The sequence below is a fragment of the Trichomycterus rosablanca genome, chromosome 19 (genome assembly GCF_030014385.1).
Source record: "Trichomycterus rosablanca isolate fTriRos1 chromosome 19, fTriRos1.hap1, whole genome shotgun sequence".
Taxonomy (NCBI): Eukaryota; Metazoa; Chordata; class Actinopteri; order Siluriformes; family Trichomycteridae; genus Trichomycterus; species Trichomycterus rosablanca.
In genome coordinates this window covers 17,201,623-17,213,843 of record NC_086006.1, presented here as the reverse complement: position 1 = coordinate 17,213,843, position 12,221 = coordinate 17,201,623, and positions in this window count along the sequence as shown.

The following is a 12,221-nucleotide window of genomic DNA, read 5'->3' as shown; positions in this document are numbered from 1 at the left end:
TAACAGACCTTGGTAGACCTTAACAGACCTTAGTAGACCTTAACAGACCTTAGTAGACCTTAACAGACCCTTGTAGACCTTAACAGCTCTTAGTAGACCTTAACAGACCTTTGTAGACCTTAACAGACCTTAGTAGACCTTTGTAGACCTTAACAGAACTTTGTAGACCTTAACAGACCTAACTGGACCTTAACAGACCTTGGTAGACCTTAACAGACCCTAGTAGACCTTAACAGACCTCGGTATACCTTAACAGACCTCAGTAGACCTTATCAGACCTTACTGGACCTTATCAGACCTTGGAACACCTTAAAAGACCTTAGTAGACCTTAACAGACCTTTGTAGACCTTAACAGACCTTACTGGACCTTAACAGACCTTGGTAGACCTTAACAGACCTTACTGGACCTTAACAAACCTTGATAGACCTTAACAGACCTTAGTAGACCTTAGTAGACCGTAAAAGACCTTAGAAGACCTTAACAGACCTTTGTAGACCTTTGTAGACCTTTTTAGACCTTTGTAGACCTTAACAGACCTTTGTAGATCCTAACAGACCTTACTGGACCTTAACAGACCTTGGTAGACCTTAACAGGCCTTACTGGACCTTAACAGACATTGGTAGACCTTAACAGACCTTACTGGACCTTAACAGACCTTGGTAGACCTTAACAGACCTTTGAAGACCTTAACAGACCTTACTGGAATATAACAGACCTTGGTAGATCTTAACAGACCTTGGTAGATCTTAACAGACCTTGGTAGACCTTAACAGACCTTTGAAGACCTTAACAGACCTTACTGGAATATAACAGACCTTGGTAGATCTTAACAGACCTTGGTAGATCTTAACAGACCTTAGTAGACCTTGGTAGACTTTAACATACCTTAGTAGACCTAAACAGACCTTAGTAGACCTTAACAGACCTTTGTAGACCTAAACAGAACTTACTGGACCTTAACAGACCTTGGTATACCTTAACAGACCTTTGAAGACCTTAACAGACCTTACTGAACCTTAACAGACCTTGGTAGATCTTAACAGACCTTGGTAGATCCTAACATACCTTTGTAGACCTTAACAGACCTTACTGGACCTTAACAGACCTTGGTATACCTAACAGACCTTAGTAGACCTTAACAGACCTTAGTAGACTTTAATAGACCTTGGGGGACATTAACAGACCTTAGTAGACCTTAACAGACCTTTGTAGACCTTAACAGACCCTACTTGACCTAAACAGACCTTGGTAGACCTTAACAGACCTTACTGGACCTTAACAGACCTTGGTAGACCCTAGTAGACCCTAACAGACCTTACTGGACCTTAACAGACCTTAACAGACCTTAACAGACCTTACTGGAACTTAACAGACTTTACTGGACCTTAACAGACCTTGGAAGACCTTAACAGACCCTACTGGACCTTAACAGACGTTGGTAGACCTTAACAGACCTTAAAAGACCTTTGTAGACCTTAACAGACCTTCATAGACCTTAACAGACCTTTGTAGACCCTAACAGACATTACTGGACCTTAACAGACCTTAGTAGACCTTAACAGACCTTACTGTAACTTAACAGACCTTACTGGACCTTAAAAGACATTCGTAGACCTTAACAGACCTTACTGGACCTTAACAGACCTTGGTAGACCTTAACAGACCCTAGTAGACCTTAACAGACCTCAGTAGACCTTAACAGACCTAAGTGGACCTTAACAGACCTTTGTAGACCTTAACAGACCTTAGTAGACCTTAACACACCATTGTAGACATTAACAGACCTTAATAGACCCTAATAGACCTTGGTAGACCTTAACAGACCTTACTGGACCTTAACAGACCTTGGTAGACCTTAACAGACCTTAGTAGACCTTAACAGACCTTGGTAGACCCTAACAGACCTTGGTAGATCTTAACAGACATTGGTAGACCTTAACAGACCTTGGTGTACCTTAACAGACATTTGTAGACCTTAACAGACCTTAGTAGACCTTAACAGACCTTTGTGAACCTTAACAGACCTTACTGGACCTTAACAGACCTTAGCAGACCTTAACAGACCTTAAACGACCTTAACAGACCTTAGAGGACCTTAGAAGACCTTAACAGACCTAACTGGACCTTAACAGACCTTGGTAGACCTTAACAGACCTTACTGGACCCTAACAGACCTTACTGGACCTTAAAAGACCTTGGTAGACCTTAACAGACCTTATTGGACCTTAACAGACCTTGGTAGACCTTAACAGACCTTAGTAGACCTTAACAGACCTTGGTAGACCCTAACAGACCTTGGTAGATCTTAACAGACCTTGGTAGACCTTAACAGACCTTGGTGTACCTTAACAGACATTTGTAGACCTTAACAGACCTTAGTAGACCTTAACAGACCTTTGTGAACCTTAATAGACCTTACTGGACCTTAACAGACCTTTGTAGACCTTAACAGACTTTACTGGACCTTAACAGACCTTGGTAGACCTTAACAGACCTTTGTAGACCTTTGTAGACCTTAACAGACCTTACTGGATCTTAACAGACCTTGGTAGACCTTAACAGACCTTACTGGACCCTAACAGACCTTACTGGACCTTAAAAGACCTTGGTAGACCTTAACATACCTTACTGGACCTTAACAGACCTTGGTAGACCTTAACAGACCTTAGTAGACCTTAACAGACCTTGGTAGACCCTAACAGACCTTGGTAGATCTTAACAGACCTTGGTAGACCTTAACAGACCTTGGTGTACCTTAACAGACATTTGTAGACCTTAACAGACCTTTGTGAACCTTAATAGACCTTACTGGACCTTAACAGACCTTAGCAGACCTTAACAGACCCTAAACGACCTTATCAGAACTTAGAGGACCTTAGAAGACCTTTACAGACCTAACTGGACCTTAACAGACCTTGGTAGACCTTAACAGACCTTACTGGACCTTAACAGACCTTGGTAGACCTTAACAGACCTTAGTAGACCTTAACAGACCTTTGTAGACCTTAACAGACTTTACTGGACCTTAACAGACCTTGGTAGACCTTAACAGACCTTTGTAGACCTTTGTAGACCTTAACAGACCTTTGTAGATCTTAACAGGCCTTACTGGAACTCAACAGACCTTTGTAGACCTTAACAGACCTTACTGGACCTTAACAGACCTTGGTAGACCTTAACAGACCTTACTGGACATTAACAGACCTTGGTAGACTTTAAAAGACCTTACTGGACCTTATCAAACCTTGATAGACCTTAACAGATCTTAGTAGACCTTAACAGACCTTAACAGACCTTTGTAGACCTTTGTAGACCTTTGTAGACTTTTTTAGACCTTTTTAGACCTTTGTAGACCTTTGTAGACCTTTGTAGATTCTAACAGACCTTACTGGACCTTAACAGACCTTTGTAGACCTTAACAGGCCTTACTGGACCTTAACAGACCTTGGCAGACCTTAACAGACCTTGGAAGACCTTAACAGACCTTTGAAGACCTTAACAGACTTTACTGGACCTTAACAGACCTTGGTAGATCTTAACAGAACTTGGTAGATCTTAAGAGACCTTAAGAGACCATAGTAGACCTTAACAGACCTTTAAAGACCTTAACAGACCTTAGAAAACCTTGACAGACCTTGACAGACCTTTGTGAACCTTAACAGACCTTACTGGACCTTAACAGACCTTAGTAGACCTTAACAGACCTTAAAAGACCTTAACAGACCTTAGAAGACATTAGAAGACCTTAGAAGACCTTAGAAGACCTTAGAAGACCTTAACAGACCTAACTGGACCTTAACAGACCTTGGTAGACCATAACAGACCTTAGTAGACCTTAACAAACCTTGGTAGACCTTAACAGACCTTAACAGACCTTAGTAGACCTTAACAGACCTTTGTAGACCTTAACAGACCCTTGTAGACCTTAGTAGACCTTAACAGACCTTTGTAGACCTTAACACACCTTAACAGACCTTTGTAGACCTTTGTAGACCTTTGTAGACCTTTGTAGACCTTTGTAGATCTTAACAGACCTTACTGGAACTCAACAGACCTTTGTAGACCTTAACAGACCTTACTGGACCTTAACAGACCTTAGTAGACCTTAACAGACCTTTGTAGACCTTAACAGACTTTACTGGACCTTAACAGACCTTTGTAGACCTTTGTAGACCTTTGTAGATCTTAACAGGCCTTACTGGAACTCAACAGACCTTTGTAGACCTTAACAGACCTTACTGGACCTTAACAGACCTTGGTAGACCTTAACAGACCTTAGTAGACCTTAACAGACCTTAGTAGACCTTAAAAGACCCTTGTAGACCTTAACAGCTCTAAGTAGACCTTAACAGACCTTTGTAGACCTTAACAGACCTTAGTAGACCTTAGTAGACCTTAACAGAACTTTGTAGACCTTAACAGACCTAACTGGACCTTAACAGACCTTGGTAGACCCTAACAGACCCTAGTAGACCTTAACAGACCTCGGTATACCTTAACAGACCTCAGTAGACCTTATCAGACCTAACTGGACCTTAACAGACCTTGGTAGAATTTAACAGACCTTACTGGACCTTAACAAACCTTGATAGACCTTAACAGACCTTAGTAGACCTTAGTAGACCGTAAAAGACCTAAGTAGACCTTAACAGACCTTTGTAGACCTTTGTAGACCTTTGTAGACCTTTGTAGACCTTTGTAGACCTTAACAGACCTTTGTAGATCTTAACAGACCTTATTGGACCTTAACAGACCTTGGTAGACCTTAACAGGCCTTACTGGACCTTAACAGACATTGGTAGACCTTAACAGACCTTACTGGACCTTAACAGACCTTGGTAGACCTTAACAGACCTTTGAAGACCTTAACAGACCTTACTGGATTATAACAGACCTTGGTAGATCTTAACAAACCTTGGTAGATCTTAACAGACCTTAGTAGACCTTAACAGACCTTAGTAGACCTTAACAGATCTTATTAGACCTTAACAGACCTTAGTAGACCTTAGTAGACTTTAACAGACCTAAGTAGACCTAAACAGACCTTAGTAGACCTTAACAGACCTTTGTAGACCTAAACAGACCTTACTGGACCTTAACAGACCTTGGTAGACCTTAACAGACCTTTGAAGACCTAAACAGACCTTACTGGACCTTAACAGACCCTGGTAGATCTTAACAGACCTTGGTAGATCCTAACATACCTTTGTAGACCTTAACAGACCTTACTGGACCTTAACAGACCTTGGTAGACCTTAACAGACCTTAGTAGACCTTAACAGACCTTTGTAGACCTTTAAAGACCTTACTGGACCTTAACATACCTTAGTAGACTTTAATAGACCTTGGTGGACATTAACAGACCTTAGTAGACCTTAACAGACCTTTGTAGACATTAACAGACCCTACTTGACCTAAACAGACCTTGGTAGACCTTAACAGACCTTACTGGACCTTAACGGACCTTGGTAGACCTTAACAGACCCTAGTAGACCCTAACAGACCTTACTGGTCCTTTACAGACCTTAACAGACCTTACTGGAACTTAACAGACTTTACTGGACCTTAACAGACCTTGGTAGACCTTAACAGACCCTACTGGACCTTAACAGACGTTGGTAGACCTTAACAGACCTTAAAATACCTTTGTAGACCTTAACAGACCTTTATAGACCTTAACAGACCTTTGTAGACCCTAACAGACCTTACTGGACCTTAACAGACCTTAGTAGACCTTAACAGACCTTACTGTAACTTAACAGACCTTACTGGACCTTAAAAGACATTGGTAGACCTTATCAGACCTCAGTAGACCTTATCAGACCTCAGTAGACCTTAACAGACCTAAGTGGACCTTAACAGACCTTTGTAGACCTTAACAGACCTTAGTAGACCTTAACAGACCATTGTAGACATTAACAGACCTTAATAGACCCTAATAGACCTTGGTAGACCTTAACAGATCTTATTAGACCTTAACAGACCTTAGTAGACCTTAGTAGACTTTAACAGACCTTAGTAGACCTTAACAGACCTTTGTAGACCTAAACAGACCTTACTGGACCTTAACAGACCTTGGTAGACCTTAACAGACCTTTGAAGACCTTAACAGACCTTACTGGACCTTAACAGACCTTGGTAGATCTTAACAGACCTTGGTAGATCCTAACAGACCTTTGTAGACCTTAACAGACCTTACTGGACCTTAACAGACCTTGGTAGATCTTAACAGACCTTGGTAGATCCTAACATACCTTTGTAGACCTTAACAGACCTTACTGGACCTTAACAGACCTTGGTATACCTAACAGACCTTAGTAGACCTTAACAGACCTTAGTAGACTTTAATAGACCTTGGGGGACATTAACAGACCTTAGTAGACCTTAACAGACCTTTGTAGACCTTAACAGACCCTACTTGACCTAAACAGACCTTGGTAGACCTTAACAGACCTTACTGGACCTTAACAGACCTTGGTAGACCCTAGTAGACCCTAACAGACCTTACTGGACCTTAACAGACCTTAACAGACCTTAACAGACCTTACTGGAACTTAACAGACTTTACTGGACCTTAACAGACCTTGGAAGACCTTAACAGACCCTACTGGACCTTAACAGACGTTGGTAGACCTTAACAGACCTTAAAAGACCTTTGTAGACCTTAACAGACCTTCATAGACCTTAACAGACCTTTGTAGACCCTAACAGACATTACTGGACCTTAACAGACCTTAGTAGACCTTAACAGACCTTACTGTAACTTAACAGACCTTACTGGACCTTAAAAGACATTGGTAGACCTTAACAGACCTTACTGGACCTTAACAGACCTTGGTAGACCTTAACAGACCCTAGTAGACCTTAACAGACCTCAGTAGACCTTAACAGACCTAAGTGGACCTTAACAGACCTTTGTAGACCTTAACAGACCTTAGTAGACCTTAACACACCATTGTAGACATTAACAGACCTTAATAGACCCTAATAGACCTTGGTAGACCTTAACAGACCTTACTGGACCTTAACAGACCTTGGTAGACCTTAACAGACCTTAGTAGACCTTAACAGACCTTGGTAGACCCTAACAGACCTTGGTAGATCTTAACAGACATTGGTAGACCTTAACAGACCTTGGTGTACCTTAACAGACATTTGTAGACCTTAACAGACCTTAGTAGACCTTAACAGACCTTTGTGAACCTTAACAGACCTTACTGGACCTTAACAGACCTTAGCAGACCTTAACAGACCTTAAACGACCTTAACAGACCTTAGAGGACCTTAGAAGACCTTAACAGACCTAACTGGACCTTAACAGACCTTGGTAGACCTTAACAGACCTTACTGGACCCTAACAGACCTTACTGGACCTTAAAAGACCTTGGTAGACCTTAACAGACCTTATTGGACCTTAACAGACCTTGGTAGACCTTAACAGACCTTAGTAGACCTTAACAGACCTTGGTAGACCCTAACAGACCTTGGTAGATCTTAACAGACCTTGGTAGACCTTAACAGACCTTGGTGTACCTTAACAGACATTTGTAGACCTTAACAGACCTTAGTAGACCTTAACAGACCTTTGTGAACCTTAATAGACCTTACTGGACCTTAACAGACCTTTGTAGACCTTAACAGACTTTACTGGACCTTAACAGACCTTGGTAGACCTTAACAGACCTTTGTAGACCTTTGTAGACCTTAACAGACCTTACTTGATCTTAACAGACCTTGGTAGACCTTAACAGACCTTACTGGACCCTAACAGACCTTACTGGACCTTAAAAGACCTTGGTAGACCTTAACATACCTTACTGGACCTTAACAGACCTTGGTAGACCTTAACAGACCTTAGTAGACCTTAACAGACCTTGGTAGACCCTAACAGACCTTGGTAGATCTTAACAGACCTTGGTAGACCTTAACAGACCTTGGTGTACCTTAACAGACATTTGTAGACCTTAACAGACCTTAGTAGACCTTAACAGACCTTTGTGAACCTTAATAGACCTTACTGGACCTTAACAGACCTTAGCAGACCTTAACAGACCCTAAACGACCTTAACAGAACTTAGAGGACCTTAGAAGACCTTTACAGACCTAACTGGACCTTAACAGACCTTGGTAGACCTTAACAGACCTTACTGGACCTTAACAGACCTTGGTAGACCTTAACAGACCTTAGTAGACCTTAACAGACCTTTGTAGACCTTAACAGACTTTACTGGACCTTAACAGACCTTGGTAGACCTTAACAGACCTTTGTAGACCTTTGTAGACCTTAACAGACCTTTGTAGATCTTAACAGGCCTTACTGGAACTCAACAGACCTTTGTAGACCTTAACAGACCTTACTGGACCTTAACAGACCTTGGTAGACCTTAACAGACCTTACTGGACATTAACAGACCTTGGTAGACTTTAAAAGACCTTACTGGACCTTATCAAACCTTGATAGACCTTAACAGATCTTAGTAGACCTTAACAGACCTTAACAGACCTTTGTAGACCTTTGTAGACCTTTGTAGACTTTTTTAGACCTTTTTAGACCTTTGTAGACCTTTGTAGACCTTTGTAGATTCTAACAGACCTTACTGGACCTTAACAGACCTTTGTAGACCTTAACAGGCCTTACTGGACCTTAACAGACCTTGGCAGACCTTAACAGACCTTGGAAGACCTTAACAGACCTTTGAAGACCTTAACAGACTTTACTGGACCTTAACAGACCTTGGTAGATCTTAACAGAACTTGGTAGATCTTAAGAGACCTTAAGAGACCATAGTAGACCTTAACAGACCTTTAAAGACCTTAACAGACCTTAGAAAACCTTGACAGACCTTGACAGACCTTTGTGAACCTTAACAGACCTTACTGGACCTTAACAGACCTTAGTAGACCTTAACAGACCTTAAAAGACCTTAACAGACCTTAGAAGACATTAGAAGACCTTAGAAGACCTTAGAAGACCTTAGAAGACCTTAACAGACCTAACTGGACCTTAACAGACCTTGGTAGACCATAACAGACCTTAGTAGACCTTAACAAACCTTGGTAGACCTTAACAGACCTTAACAGACCTTAGTAGACCTTAACAGACCTTTGTAGACCTTAACAGACCCTTGTAGACCTTAGTAGACCTTAACAGACCTTTGTAGACCTTAACACACCTTAACAGACCTTTGTAGACCTTTGTAGACCTTTGTAGACCTTTGTAGACCTTTGTAGATCTTAACAGACCTTACTGGAACTCAACAGACCTTTGTAGACCTTAACAGACCTTACTGGACCTTAACAGACCTTAGTAGACCTTAACAGACCTTTGTAGACCTTAACAGACTTTACTGGACCTTAACAGACCTTTGTAGACCTTTGTAGACCTTTGTAGATCTTAACAGGCCTTACTGGAACTCAACAGACCTTTGTAGACCTTAACAGACCTTACTGGACCTTAACAGACCTTGGTAGACCTTAACAGACCTTAGTAGACCTTAACAGACCTTAGTAGACCTTAAAAGACCCTTGTAGACCTTAACAGCTCTAAGTAGACCTTAACAGACCTTTGTAGACCTTAACAGACCTTAGTAGACCTTAGTAGACCTTAACAGAACTTTGTAGACCTTAACAGACCTAACTGGACCTTAACAGACCTTGGTAGACCCTAACAGACCCTAGTAGACCTTAACAGACCTCGGTATACCTTAACAGACCTCAGTAGACCTTATCAGACCTAACTGGACCTTAACAGACCTTGGTAGAATTTAACAGACCTTACTGGACCTTAACAAACCTTGATAGACCTTAACAGACCTTAGTAGACCTTAGTAGACCGTAAAAGACCTAAGTAGACCTTAACAGAACTTTGTAGACCTTTGTAGACCTTTGTAGACCTTTGTAGACCTTTGTAGACCTTAACAGACCTTTGTAGATCTTAACAGACCTTATTGGACCTTAACAGACCTTGGTAGACCTTAACAGGCCTTACTGGACCTTAACAGACATTGGTAGACCTTAACAGACCTTACTGGACCTTAACAGACCTTGGTAGACCTTAACAGACCTTTGAAGACCTTAACAGACCTTACTGGATTATAACAGACCTTGGTAGATCTTAACAAACCTTGGTAGATCTTAACAGACCTTAGTAGACCTTAACAGACCTTAGTAGACCTTAACAGATCTTATTAGACCTTAACAGACCTTAGTAGACCTTAGTAGACTTTAACAGACCTAAGTAGACCTAAACAGACCTTAGTAGACCTTAACAGACCTTTGTAGACCTAAACAGACCTTACTGGACCTTAACAGACCTTGGTAGACCTTAACAGACCTTTGAAGACCTAAACAGACCTTACTGGACCTTAACAGACCCTGGTAGATCTTAACAGACCTTGGTAGATCCTAACATACCTTTGTAGACCTTAACAGACCTTACTGGACCTTAACAGACCTTGGTAGACCTTAACAGACCTTAGTAGACCTTAACAGACCTTTGTAGACCTTTAAAGACCTTACTGGACCTTAACATACCTTAGTAGACTTTAATAGACCTTGGTGGACATTAACAGACCTTAGTAGACCTTAACAGACCTTTGTAGACATTAACAGACCCTACTTGACCTAAACAGACCTTGGTAGACCTTAACAGACCTTACTGGACCTTAACGGACCTTGGTAGACCTTAACAGACCCTAGTAGACCCTAACAGACCTTACTGGTCATTTACAGACCTTAACAGACCTTACTGGAACTTAACAGACTTTACTGGACCTTAACAGACCTTGGTAGACCTTAACAGACCCTACTGGACCTTAACAGACGTTGGTAGACCTTAACAGACCTTAAAATACCTTTGTAGACCTTAACAGACCTTTATAGACCTTAACAGACCTTTGTAGACCCTAACAGACCTTAATGGACCTTAACAGACCTTAGTAGACCTTAACAGACCTTACTGTAACTTAACAGACCTTACTGGACCTTAAAAGACATTGGTAGACCTTATCAGACCTCAGTAGACCTTATCAGACCTCAGTAGACCTTAACAGACCTAAGTGGACCTTAACAGACCTTTGTAGACCTTAACAGACCTTAGTAGACCTTAACAGACCATTGTAGACATTAACAGACCTTAATAGACCCTAATAGACCTTGGTAGACCTTAACAGATCTTATTAGACCTTAACAGACCTTAGTAGACCTTAGTAGACTTTAACAGACCTTAGTAGACCTTAACATACCTTTGTAGACCTAAACAGACCTTACTGGACCTTAACAGACCTTGGTAGACCTTAACAGACCTTTGAAGACCTTAACAGACCTTACTGGACCTTAACAGACCTTGGTAGATCTTAACAGACCTTGGTAGATCCTAACAGACCTTTGTAGACCTTAACAGACCTTAATGGACTTTAACAGACCTTGATAGACCTTAACAGACCTTAGTAGACCTTAACAGACCTTTGTAGACCTTAAAAGACCTTACTGGACCTTAACATACCTTAGTAGACTTTAATAGACCTTGGTGGACATTAACAGACCTTAGTAGACCTTAACAGACCTTTGTAGACATTAACAGACCCTACTTGACCTAAACAGACCTTGGTAGACCTTAACAGACCTTACTGGACCCTAACGGACCTTGGTAGACCTTAACAGACCCTAGTAGACCCTAACAGACCTTACTGGACCTTAACAGAGGTTATTAGACCTTAACAGACCTTAAAATACCTTAACAGACCTTAGAAGACCTTAGAAGACCTTAGAAGACCTTAACAGACCTAACTGGACCTTAACAGACCTTAGTAGACCTTAACAGACCTTTGTAGAACTTTGTAGACCTTAACAGACCTTTGTAGATCTTAACAGGCCTTACTGGACCTTAACAGACCTTTTTTAGACCCTAACAGACCTTACTTGACCTTACCTGAAATTAACAAACCTTGATAGACCTTAACAGACCTTAACAGACCTTAGTAGACCTTAACAGACCTTAGTAGACCTTAACAGACTTTAGTAGACCTTACCCGACCCTTGTAGACCTTAACAGCTCTTAGAAGACCTTAACAGACCTTTGTAGACGTTAACAGACCTTAGTAGACCTTAGTAGACCTTAACAGAACTTTGTAGACCTTAAAATACCTAACTGGACCTTAACAGACCTTGGTAGACCTTAACAGACCCTAGTAGACCTTAACAGACCTCGTTATACCTTA